Source organism: Callionymus lyra, chromosome 17 (genome assembly GCF_982586985.1).
Source record: "Callionymus lyra chromosome 17, fCalLyr1.hap1.1, whole genome shotgun sequence".
Lineage (NCBI taxonomy): Eukaryota > Metazoa > Chordata > Actinopteri > Syngnathiformes > Callionymidae > Callionymus > Callionymus lyra.
Window position 1 is genome coordinate 6980280 of NC_141834.1, and position 13472 is coordinate 6993751.

Sequence of the window (13472 nt, forward strand, 5' to 3'; positions counted from 1 at the left end):
AAAAATCACTTTTTAAAAAATCGTATTTTTGTTTCAACAATTTAATATTTGTTAATTTATTAATGTAGTTTATCACCGTTAACAAAGGAAGAAGTAAAAATGGAATCTAATTGTGTGTTTAAATCAGAAAGGAATGTTTCTAAATGTTAATTAAAATGTCACTTGTATTAAAATTATCAATAAATGAAAGTTAATGAAAAAGGAACTTGAAATAGATTTGATTTACTTTTAATTTGATTTCTTTCACCTTTAAGTCTTTGTAATATTTGATTTAGTTGGAGATGAAACTTGAATTATAATAATATAAATCATGTGCTCTATTTAAGACGCTCTAGACAAGAGTCAATGGATTCGTCTCTGAAAAAAGTTTTGATCATTAACTTTTAATTACTTTAATATATATAATAGTAGGTATTATTCACAAACATCCTTCTCCAAAAGTAAGTAAGTCATTTTTATTTGTATAGCGCTTTTCCAGACCAGGGTCACAAAGCGCTTAAACAATCAAAACAATACTCAATAAAGTATATATTTTAAAGATCAAGATAAAACTGAAAACTCAAAGAGAGAGGAAGATCGTTCCAAAGCTTAGGAGCAACAGTCTGGAAGGATTTCTCTCCTCTGGTCCTGAACCGTGTTCAGGAACCATCAGTAGATTCTGATCCACAGACCTCAGAGCCCGAGCTGGGGTGTAAGGCTGGATCAGATCACTGATGTAAGGAGGAGTCTGACCATGAATAGATCTGAAAGTAAGAACCAGAATTTAGAAGTTGATCCTGAAAGAAACTGGAAGCCAGTGAAGAGTTTTAAGGATCGGAGAAATGTGAGTTCTTCTACTAGAGCGGGTCAGAATTCTCACTGCAGAGTTCTGAATCAACTGCAGACGAGACAGATACTTCTTGTTAAGACATGAAAACTGTTACAGTAATCCAGGCGAGAAGACAAATGCATGGATTACAAGCTCCAGATCATGTTGTGACAACATTTTCCTAAATTTAAAGATTTTTCTCAGTTGAAGGAAACGGTTTCTGGTCAGTTTTCCACAGTGTTGAACTAGAGACATGTCATTTTTATCAAATACAACACCCAGGTTTCTCAGGCTCAGTTCGACAGACATCAGGAGCAATCACCAGTGTTTCAGTTTTGTCCACATTTAGCTGTAAAGTGTTTTCACTCAGCCACTGTTTGATTTCTAGCAAACAATTGACTAAGCTGTTCAGCCTCTGGGGCTCAGTTAGAACAAAAGAGCAGTAGAGCTGGATGTCATCAGCAAAAATGTGATAAGAAACATCTGGAAATCTCTGAATGATTTTATAGAGGGGAATCAAGTACAGCAAAAACAATAAAGGACCCAGAACACAACCTTGAGGGACTCCACACAACAGATCCCCCGATTCAGACCTCATTTGATTGGCAGATACACTGAAACTGCGCCCAGAAAGGTAAGATGGGAACCATTGTAACACAGACCCAGACAGTCCCACTTCATCCCTCAGTCTTCTCAGCAGGATCTGGTGATCAACTGTGTCAAAGGCTGAGGACAGATCCAAGAGAACCAGAACAGTACATTTACCCGAGTCAGAATAAAAGAGTATTTCCATTTTTTTAGTAAAGTAAAGTAAATATTCAGACCAGAGAGAATAATAAAATATAGATGTATAATGAAGGGAAAATCGTCTCATAATCGTCTGCTCTGATTGTGTAACAGTGCGACTCTTAAACGAGTGTTACTCTTAAACCAGTGCGACTCTTAAACGAGTGTTACTCTTAAACCAGTGCGACTCTTAAACCAGTGCGACTCTTAAACCAGTGCGACTCTTAAACCAGTGCGACTCTTAAACCAGTGCGACTCTTAAACCAGTGCGACTCTTAAACCAGTGCGACTCTTAAACCAGTGCGACTCTTAAACGAGTGCGACTCTTAAACCAGTGCGACTCTTAAACCAGTGCGACTCTTAAACCAGTGCGACTCTTAAACCAGTGCGACTCTTAAACGAGTGCGACTCTTAAACCAGTGCGACTCTTAAACCAGTGCGACTCTTAAACCAGTGCGACTCTTAAACCAGTGCGACTCTTAAACCAGTGCGACTCTTAAACCAGTGCGACTCTTAAACCAGTGCGACTCTTAAACCAGTGCGACTCTTAAACGAGTGCGACTCTTAAACCAGTGCGACTCTTAAACCAGTGCGACTCTTAAACCAGTGCGACTCTTAAACGAGTGTTACTCTTAAACCAGTGCGACTCTTAAACCAGTGCGACTCTTAAACGAGTGCGACTCTTAAACCAGTGCGACTCTTAAACCAGTGCGACTCTTAAACCAGTGCGACTCTTAAACGAGTGTTACTCTTAAACCAGTGCGACTCTTAAACCAGTGCGACTCTTAAACGAGTGTTACTCTTAAACGAGTGCGACTCTTAAACCAGTGTTACTCTTAAACGAGTGTTTCTCTTAAACGAGTGCGACTCTTAAACCAGTGCGACTCTTAAACGAGTGCGACTCTTAAACCAGTGCGACTCTTAAACCAGTGCGACTCTTAAACCAGTGCGACTCTTAAACGAGTGTTACTCTTAAACCAGTGCGACTCTTAAACCAGTGCGACTCTTAAACGAGTGTTACTCTTAAACGAGTGCGACTCTTAAACCAGTGCGACTCTTAAACGAGTGTTTCTCTTAAACGAGTGCGACTCTTAAACGAGTGCGACTCTTAAACCAGTGCGACTCTTAAACCAGTGCGACTCTTAAACGAGTGTTACTCTTAAACGAGTGTGACTCTTAAACGAGTGTTACTCTTAAACGAGTGCGACTCTTAAACCAGTGTTACTCTTAAACGAGTGTTTCTCTTAAACGAGTGCGACTCTTAAACGAGTGCGACTCTTAAACGAGTGTTACTCTTAAACGAGTGTTACTCTTAAACGAGTGTTACTCTTAAACGAGTGCGACTCTTAAACCAGTGTTACTCTTAAACGAGTGTTTCTCTTAAACGAGTGCGACTCTTAAACGAGTGCGACTCTTAAACGAGTGTTACTCTTAAACGAGTGCGACTCTTAAACGAGTGTTACTCTTAAACGAGTGCGACTCTTAAACGAGTGTGACTCTTAAACGAGTGTTACTCTTAAACGAGTGCGACTCTTAAACCAGTGTTACTCTTAAACGAGTGTTTCTCTTAAACGAGTGCGACTCTTAAACGAGTGCGACTCTTAAACGAGTGTTACTCTTAAACGAGTGCGACTCTTAAACGAGTGTTACTCTTAAACGAGTGCGACTCTTAAACCAGTGTTACTCTTAAACGAGTGTTTCTCTTAAACGAGTGCGACTCTTAAACGAGTGCGACTCTTAAACCAGTGTTACTCTTAAACGAGTGTTTCTCTTAAACGAGTGCGACTCTTAAACGAGTGCGACTCTTAAACGAGTGTTACTCTTAAACGAGTGCGACTCTTAAACGAGTGTTACTCTTAAACGAGTGCGACTCTTAAACGAGTGTTACTCTTAAACGAGTGCGACTCTTAAACCAGTGTTACTCTTAAACGAGTGCGACTCTTAAACCAGTGTTACTCTTAAACGAGTGTTTCTCTTAAACGAGTGTTACTCTTAAACGAGTGCGACTCTTAAACCAGTGTTACTCTTAAACGAGTGTTTCTCTTAAACGAGTGTTACTCTTAAACGAGTGTTACTCTTAAACGAGTGTGACTCTTAAACGAGTGTGACTCTTAAACGAGTGTTACTCTTAAACGAGTGTTACTCTTAAACGAGTGTTTCTCTTAAACGAGTGCGACTCTTAAACGAGTGTTACTCTTAAACGAGTGTTACTCTTAAACGAGTGCGACTCTTAAACGAGTGTTACTCTTAAACGAGTGTTACTCTTAAACGAGTGCGACTCTTAAACGAGTGCGACTCTTAAACGAGTGCGACTCTTAAACCAGTGTTACTCTTAAACGAGTGTTTCTCTTAAACGAGTGCGACTCTTAAACGAGTGCGACTCTTAAACCAGTGTTTCTCTTAAACGAGTGCGACTCTTAAACGAGTGTTACTCTTAAACGAGTGTTACTCTTAAACGAGTGTTACTCTTAAACGAGTGTTACTCTTAAACGAGTGCGACTCTTAAACGAGTGTTACTCTTAAACGAGTGTTACTCTTAAACGAGTGTTACTCTTAAACGAGTGCGACTCTTAAACGAGTGTTTCTCTTAAACGAGTGTTACTCTTAAACGAGTGTTACTCTTAAACGAGTGTTACTCTTAAACGAGTGTTACTCTTAAACGAGTGTTACTCTTAAACGAGTGTTTCTCTTAAACGAGTGTTACTCTTAAACGAGTGTTTCTCTTAAACGAGTGTTACTCTTAAACGAGTGTTTCTCTTAAACGAGTGTTACTCTTAAACGAGTGTTACTCTTAAACGAGTGTTACTCTTAAACGAGTGTTTCTCTTAAACGAGTGCGACTCTTAAACGAGTGTTACTCTTAAACGAGTGTTACTCTTAAACGAGTGCGACTCTTAAACGAGTGTTACTCTTAAACGAGTGTTACTCTTAAACGAGTGCGACTCTTAAACGAGTGCGACTCTTAAACGAGTGTTACTCTTAAACGAGTGTTACTCTTAAACGAGTGTTACTCTTAAACGAGTGTTACTCTTAAACGAGTGTTTCTCTTAAACGAGTGCGACTCTTAAACGAGTGTTACTCTTAAACGAGTGTTACTCTTAAACGAGTGTTACTCTTAAACGAGTGCGACTCTTAAACGAGTGTTACTCTTAAACGAGTGTTACTCTTAAACGAGTGCGACTCTTAAACGAGTGTGACTCTTAAACGAGTGTTACTCTTAAACGAGTGTTACTCTTAAACGAGTGCGACTCTTAAACGAGTGTGACTCTTAAACGAGTGTTACTCTTAAACGAGTGTTACTCTTAAACGAGTGTTACTCTTAAACGAGTGCGACTCTTAAACGAGTGTTACTCTTAAACGAGTGCGACTCTTAAACGAGTGTTACTCTTAAACGAGTGCGACTCTTAAACCAGTGTTACTCTTAAACGAGTGCGACTCTTAAACCAGTGTTACTCTTAAACGAGTGTTTCTCTTAAACGAGTGTTACTCTTAAACGAGTGCGACTCTTAAACCAGTGTTACTCTTAAACGAGTGTTTCTCTTAAACGAGTGTTACTCTTAAACGAGTGTTACTCTTAAACGAGTGTGACTCTTAAACGAGTGTGACTCTTAAACGAGTCTTACTCTTAAACGAGTGTTACTCTTAAACGAGTGTTTCTCTTAAACGAGTGCGACTCTTAAACGAGTGTTACTCTTAAACGAGTGTTACTCTTAAACGAGTGCGACTCTTAAACGAGTGCTACTCTTAAACGAGTGTTACTCTTAAACGAGTGCGACTCTTAAACGAGTGCGACTCTTAAACGAGTGCGACTCTTAAACCAGTGTTACTCTTAAACGAGTGTTTCTCTTAAACGAGTGCGACTCTTAAACGAGTGCGACTCTTAAACCAGTGTTTCTCTTAAACGAGTGCGACTCTTAAACGAGTGTTACTCTTAAACGAGTGTTACTCTTAAACGAGTGTTACTCTTAAACGAGTGTTACTCTTAAACGAGTGTTACTCTTAAACGAGTGTTACTCTTAAACGAGTGTTACTCTTAAACGAGTGCGACTCTTAAACGAGTGTTTCTCTTAAACGAGTGTTACTCTTAAACGAGTGTTACTCTTAAACGAGTGCGACTCTTAAACGAGTGTTACTCTTAAACGAGTGTTACTCTTAAACGAGTGTTACTCTTAAACGAGTGTTACTCTTAAACGAGTGTTACTCTTAAACGAGTGTTTCTCTTAAACGAGTGTTACTCTTAAACGAGTGTTTCTCTTAAACGAGTGTTACTCTTAAACGAGTGTTACTCTTAAACGAGTGTTTCTCTTAAACGAGTGCGACTCTTAAACGAGTGTTACTCTTAAACGAGTGTTACTCTTAAACGAGTGCGACTCTTAAACGAGTGTTACTCTTAAACGAGTGTTACTCTTAAACGAGTGCGACTCTTAAACGAGTGCGACTCTTAAACGAGTGTTACTCTTAAACGAGTGTTACTCTTAAACGAGTGTTACTCTTAAACGAGTGTTACTCTTAAACGAGTGTTACTCTTAAACGAGTGTTTCTCTTAAACGAGTGCGACTCTTAAACGAGTGTTACTCTTAAACGAGTGTTACTCTTAAACGAGTGTTACTCTTAAACGAGTGCGACTCTTAAACGAGTGTTACTCTTAAACGAGTGTTACTCTTAAACGAGTGCGACTCTTAAACGAGTGTGACTCTTAAACGAGTGTTACTCTTAAACAAGTGCGACTCTTAAACGAGTGTTACTCTTAAACGAGTGTTACTCTCCACTTCTGTCACTGGAGGTCGCCGCACACAGTTCTGCGAGTGTGTTTCAGTTTTGATGACGGAGCCTTTGGGTCGAATCTCTTCTGTTCTCCGTGAAACAACAGATTTGCATAGTCGTATACAAACTGCTCCGTTATCACCATGGCTACGACACATTGCACACACAGTCGTCTCATTAAAGCGCTTCAAAAATCCTTTTGCTGAACGTGAAGATTAAACTTTTGTGTGTTTTTAATGAGCAGCTTTGTGCGACTGAGCTCATGATTGTTTAATGACTACATGAATTCAAGTGAGGGTTTGAGGTTAAACACCCGGGTTTTGGTATTGTTTTAATATTTAAATTTATTATAGATTTGTTATCTAGTCACACTGGTTGTCAAACATTAGGCTTGCTGGCTACATAGAAGCCAAGATCCAAGAATATGGTCGACTGATGTGTTGGTGAGGCTTCATGAAACAGCTTTGTGACACTGTATCGTGATGCAGTGTCTTCATTTTGCAAGGCCACTAGATGGCGCTCTCAGTTTGAAAATCATGTCGGGTGTTATTGAATTAGTAGATCAGAGCCAGATATTGTAAAGCGGAGAGCACCATCTAGTGGCCTTTTAAAAATAGTCACTGATGTATCATGATACAGTGTCTTAATTTTGCAAGGCCACTAGATGGTGCTCTCAGTTTGAAAATTATGTCGGGTGTTTTAGAATCAATAGAACAGAGCCAGATATTGTAAAGTGGGCAGCGCCATCTAGTGGCCTCTTAAAGATAAAGCCACTGATTTATCATGATGCATACAAAGCTGTTTCATGAGGCCTCACCAACTAATATTGCCACTTCTCAGTTAAAAAAACCCCAAAAATCTCAGATCATTCTTATAATTATTTTTGGTAGTCTTGTGACTCTAACAAATATACCAAACCAGGAACTTTACTAGAACAAAATTATTATGAAGTTGAACTTATTTTTTACAAAATGTTTACTAAATAATGCATTCAATTACTTATTTCTTATAACCAACGATACGTTTCTATTGGAAATGATATACTATAAATACTAATGTAAATATTTAGCAAACTAGTCCTAGGCTGTGTCCCAAATCACGCACTTGTGCACTTAGTATTTACGTATAGTTGAGTGCACAAGTGCGTCCCAATTAGCAGTGTGTGAAAATGTAGTGCGCAATGAGCACTCAATTGACGCACTCAAGTGGCCAGAAAATTGAGTGTGGATCGATGAATACTTTCCAGTCATAATGACCGTCATCTTAGTGACGTAGATGATGCTAAACGGAAGCTACGTCACTGACGACAGGTCTTTGGAGCAGGTACTGGGGTAAAATGACAACACAATGAAATACATATAATAAAACGTGTTTCAATTGGGAAAAAAAGTGCCGTCAAGTGTCAGTGATAGTGTTCCTACAACTGGTTGTAATCATTGTTAAATAGTAGTAGAAGAAGAAGCTGTCGAGTCATTTCTGGTTAGTGCGTAGCGGCAGTGTTTGATTTGAGACATACTGTCTGTCAAGAATTTGCGCACTGGCCAAGTACGTGCACTATCTTCATCAGTACTATAAACCAGTGCACTCGGAGAGGTGCACGATTTGGGACACAGCCCTATGTTGTGTCTCAAATCGCATACTTCTCTTAGTGCACTGGCAGTTAGTATGCATCAGGATAGTGTACGTACTAACTAGTACGCAAATTTTCGACAGATAGTATGTCTCAAATCAAACACTGCCGCTACGCACTAACCAGAAATGACGCGACAGCTTCTTCTTCTACTACTATTTAACGATGATTGCAACCAGCTGTAGGAACACTATCACTGACACCTGCTGGCAGCACGTTTTGTTTGGATCAAGAAATATGAGAAACGAAATATTCACGAGATATTTACTCCGGTATCAGCACCGAGGACTGCTGGCTGAAAAATGCACCTGTAAGTGTAAGTATATATATATATATATATATATATATATGACGTAACTTCCGCTTACAATGTCACTAAGATGGCGGCCGTTTAGGGTGGATAGTGTCCATCGATCCATACTCAGTTTTGTGGGCGTTTTAGTGACAATTTAGTGTGCACGGCGCTCTACATTCCTTTCTTTCAATGAGGCTCTAAAGCGAGTGATTTTTTAAAAAAAAGCTCTTCACCGATCAATGTCTCTAATCTACTGCCACGACTGGAAGTCCAATCTGCTCCAGTTATTATTCTCTTAGTAGACTCTTCCAGAAATGTGTGGGCGTTCGTGTTTTAAATTTAGTCTCAGGTTCGGTGCACAGATCTCAGCCTCTGGCCCGGATCCATCTGGACGCTCGCAGGCACGACCACAGCACCCTGTGAGCCGACAGGCTTTCCACAGACGTTAAAAGATTTAGTTTAAAAAGGCTTTTCAGCTGAGAACCTGTTCTGCAGGATGAACTCTTTCACATGATGTTCAGTTGTTGCAGGATGTCGAGGGTTAATGGACGGTTGAATAGGGAGGCAAACAAGACAGAGAGCACTGATGAGTTGTTCAACAAATGATGTAGATAAATAAAAAATATTCCCTTATTAACTTGTCAAAGTGTTTTTCTACCTCGTCCCAAGTTACCACTTTGTACGTTTGTAAACTGGTCACGTTAGGCAGCATCAAAATAAATAAAAAAAACATTCACAAATGCATCAATTAAAACTTTATTTAAAAAGCATATTTATTTATTCATTTAAGTTTGACATGTGAATGAAGAAATGGTGTTAACGCATAAAAGACAGTCATTAGTAGTAGCGAGGAAAAAAGTTATTATAAACGTTTTCTCAAAAAAGGCTAAAATTTAAACAATACAAATGTATTGTTTTTAATAGTAATTTCCTTCTTTCTTATCAGAATTTGTTCTCCTCATTTTAATTTGAGTCCATTCATTTTTTTTTTAATGTTTTAACGTAACACTTTTTTTTTTTTGATTTCCACACTGCTATATATTCAACACACTTTTTACCTCTGCCAAAGAGTTAATGTAATTGTCAGTGTTTCTGTGTTGTCTAAAATTAAAAAAAAAAAAAAACTTTCTACAATTGTTTAAAAAAAATCATCTGGCTCCAGGAATCATTTGAAGGATTTGTCATGGAGAGCTGCAGTGTGCGTTGTTTAAGTGAGTTCAGGACATTGACACTACAACTGCTGATTCATTATAGAAGAAATGATAATGTAAATAAAATATACTAATTATTAATTACACTAAAAGTGCTTTATATTTGTTCTTGTTTTATTTTATTCTCCCGACAGAAGAAAATAACAAGATAAATGATATTTAACGTGTCCAGCAATTGTCGTTAATCGGAATCAGAAACTTTTATTGCCAGTGTTGTAAACAAAACACAGGACTGTGTGGTGTTGACAGTACAGATTAAAATAATGAAATACGATAACACTCAAAATAAGCAATAGACAAACCATTTAGCGGCACCTAAAGAAGTTTTTCTCGCCAAAACAGCAGGTGGTCATAATGTTACGGCGCTAAAATGTACACGTTTTCAAGCTTGATATCATCAAAAATACTCTTTTACAAAAGTCTTATCTAATGTCATCTGCCACCGTCTTTATTTAAAGATTCGATAAACGTTGCCATGGCGATCTCCCAGTTCATTCTTTGTAGTGGCGAGACTGGTCCCTGGCGGGGCCCCTCATCATGTGGGCTCCAGTTACATGATGAAAACATGATTATGTTGAAAGACACACCGTGTTCATGTTTGAACAAAAGCCGCCGCTGCTTTTGACAAATATGGATCTGGTCGTGACGCAGACGCCGCTTTATTGTTTCTGCGTCTGTGTAATGAGATCTTCGGTGGACGCTGCGGTCGGAAATTTGAAACGGCAAACATCACCCCCCCCTCTCGACGCTCCCCCCTGACCCCCCGACTCTTTGTGCTGCCGCTAATGAATGTGCAGGTGACAAAAGAGAAGGTGGTCACGACGTCCAGACCGTTCTGGTCGCCGGCAGATATGGTAGTTCAAAGACCCGCAGATCAATACAGTGTAAAGAGGCGTCTTTGTCCGACGCCGGTTTGATTTCTGTCGTCGTATGTGAAGCTCAGTGAGTCACAACAGACACTGTAGTCGTGGGTCCGACGCCATTAATGTACCGAAGCATCTGTTGAAACATGGATTAGACAAGTAGATGTAAAAAGAACATGTGTAGTATTGATATTAAATATTAAACAAAATGAAATGGAACTTGTTGTGCAATCCTTCAGGAATATGTTTGATTTTGAAAATATATTATTTAGCGTTAATACCTGATATTAAATGTTTGCATTTATTTCATTTTAAATATACAGTATATACATATAATTAAAACGCCAATTTTAAAAGGAAGAGAAATAAATTATAGTTTTATAAAAGTTTAATTATTTATTGAAAACTGAATGACGTGATTACTGGAGTGGCTAGCAAATGCAAAAACAAAGTTACAAAATTTTGAAACCAATTTACAAACTTTGCAATGTATTTAAAATATCCTGGAACAATTTCACAAAAGTGTGAAACAAATGTACATACCCCTCCTGTTTACATAACCCTGAAACAAATTTAAAAACAATATTTACCTCAATTCTGAATAAAAACATTTTTAAACAAATTTACAACATTTAGAAACAGATTTACATACCTGTCATTTACATACAGTAACTATGAAACAAATTTACCTAAATTCTAAAACAAATTTAAAAAGTTTGAAACAAATTTCTTAAAAAATTTTGAAACAAATTTGCAAAATTTCAGAACGAATGAACAACATTACGAAACAAATTTGCAAATATTTTAGACAAATTTACAAAATTAGGAAACAAATTTGCAAAATCCTGAAACGAACTCTGAGTATTTCTGTAATTAGGTTTAAACAATTTTTTTTAATTACTGTATGGAACGGATTTTTCAGAATTATGCAAACATCTTTCACACATTTAATTGAACCACTCCTACAACTGTTCAATACTATTAAATCTAAAATATTTTTAGGGGAATTATTTAGTAAAGTCTTAATAACACTTGTTCTGATTGTATGTAAATTTGTATTAAACATAAATTAATATAGCAAAACAACTAAAATATAGTTGAATAATGTTAAAAAAAAGGGGGGAAAAGTATTGTATAACTACATTATCTCAGTGTCTGAACTAACTTTGCTGTTTTTATTCCAACTAAACTATCAAAGACAGTCTTGCTGGTCATTATTGATCGTTTGTTTGATACGTTTCATTAGTGAGATAACAGTGACGACATTATTAATCCAGGTGAGCACTTTATAAACTTGTTTGTGGGGCTTATCCGAGACGGACGGTTGTCATGACGACTGTCGGAAGTGGCAAGGATTTCCTTTGTAGACTTTTAATTAACCTTATCTGGTATCTTATCCCGTCTCTCTGAGCGAGTCTGACCCACGTGTCATCTTTCTATTATCCACAACAATGCTTGTATTCAATGTGTGTATATATATATATAATTATGTATATATTCAAGTTATTTAATGACTAAATTAGTCTCGTCACTTATTTGACTCTTTAAATATTCCCTTTTATCCGTATTAAAGACACATTTCAAAGTGATTAAACTTCATAATTGTGTGGTTCATTTCCCCCCCGACAGTTACCGTCTCTATTAAAACCATCATGTGATTAATGTGTTGTATTTCTTCATCCAGCGTCTTCGACTTGCATTATTTATTTTACTTTCATTCTCATTTTAGAGCTTGTTTGCCAGCTAAGCAACCGAAGCAAAACTAATGAATTAAATTGGTGAAATATTAACGGCCCCGAGTCAATGTTTATCTTACAATAATAATAATCTCAATATACAGTTTGTTTCATTTGCCCATTGGCTTTACAGCTTTAATTAGTTGAAATAAGAATACTATTATTTGACTTGTAGAGCTGTCATGCGTTGTTTAACGGAGGATTTATTGTCTGTAATTTTGCATTCGAGTCGAGGAGTACCCGGAGGAAACCCCTGGTTGGAGGTACATCCGTCTTCACCTGCCTCTGCTATAATCACCTCTTTAGTCCCTTCGAGAATCATCTCGATTTACTCTCACCTTCTCTTCAAAGTAATGAGTGATGGAGAGGATGGCAGCCATTGTGGGTGACCTGTCTCCTAGCAACACACCAGCCAATCAGTGCCGAGCGTCAGTAAACATAATAATGGTCGGAGTGAGGTGGATAATGAAGTCTTGTGTTTGTTCATGCATTTAATAGTGGCTCTGATTAAAACACTTGATCATGTCTAGATAAAGATGATCATTATGTTCTCTTTTGAATTATTACTCTTTCATTTCCTCCTTTTCATGAGTTGTTTTCATGTTTAAGCCTTTTATGTGACGTTCACGTCGTTGCTTGTTCTCTGGTTTCATATTTTCCTTTTACTCATCACATGATAAGGGATCGTCCCAGCTACTTGGGGTGAGAGACACGGAGACAGGCTGTGAGTTCATCTCAGGAAACATCAAACAAGGGCTCGATCGAAAATCTTGGATAAAACCTTGATATCATAATGCACAAAATGTATTTTACTGCACTTCTTCGCTAAATTTTACAAACATTACCTCACAAAAATATGATTTATGCACAAAATAAGTTGCATAATAAATGCTATAACACGATACTCCACATTTTAAATTGTGTAGTGTACATATTAAATACATTTAATAGATTTTAAAATATGAGAATGTGAAATGAGAAAGTATTGGTTTTGTTATAGGTTTTTGTGATCAAAATAAGAGTTTTACATTGCACCTTTATCAGCTAGCTAAGCTAGCAAGTTACGAAGGACGATAAATTACTTGTGTATAAACAAATATCAAAATGTATAAATAAATGTCAAAATATATAAATAAATTAATAAATAAATGTCAAAATGTATAAATGACAAAGTGTGTATTTATACGTAAAATAGCTCCATTCTTTGACAAAAATTAAATCAGAAGTCATTTATTTATTTAGACATTTTGACATCTTGATATTTATCCAAACATTTATTTATACATTTATACATTTTGTTACGTAGCTATACATTTATTTATACATTTATTCACACATTTTTAAATTTATTTTTACATTTTATACATAAATATATATATT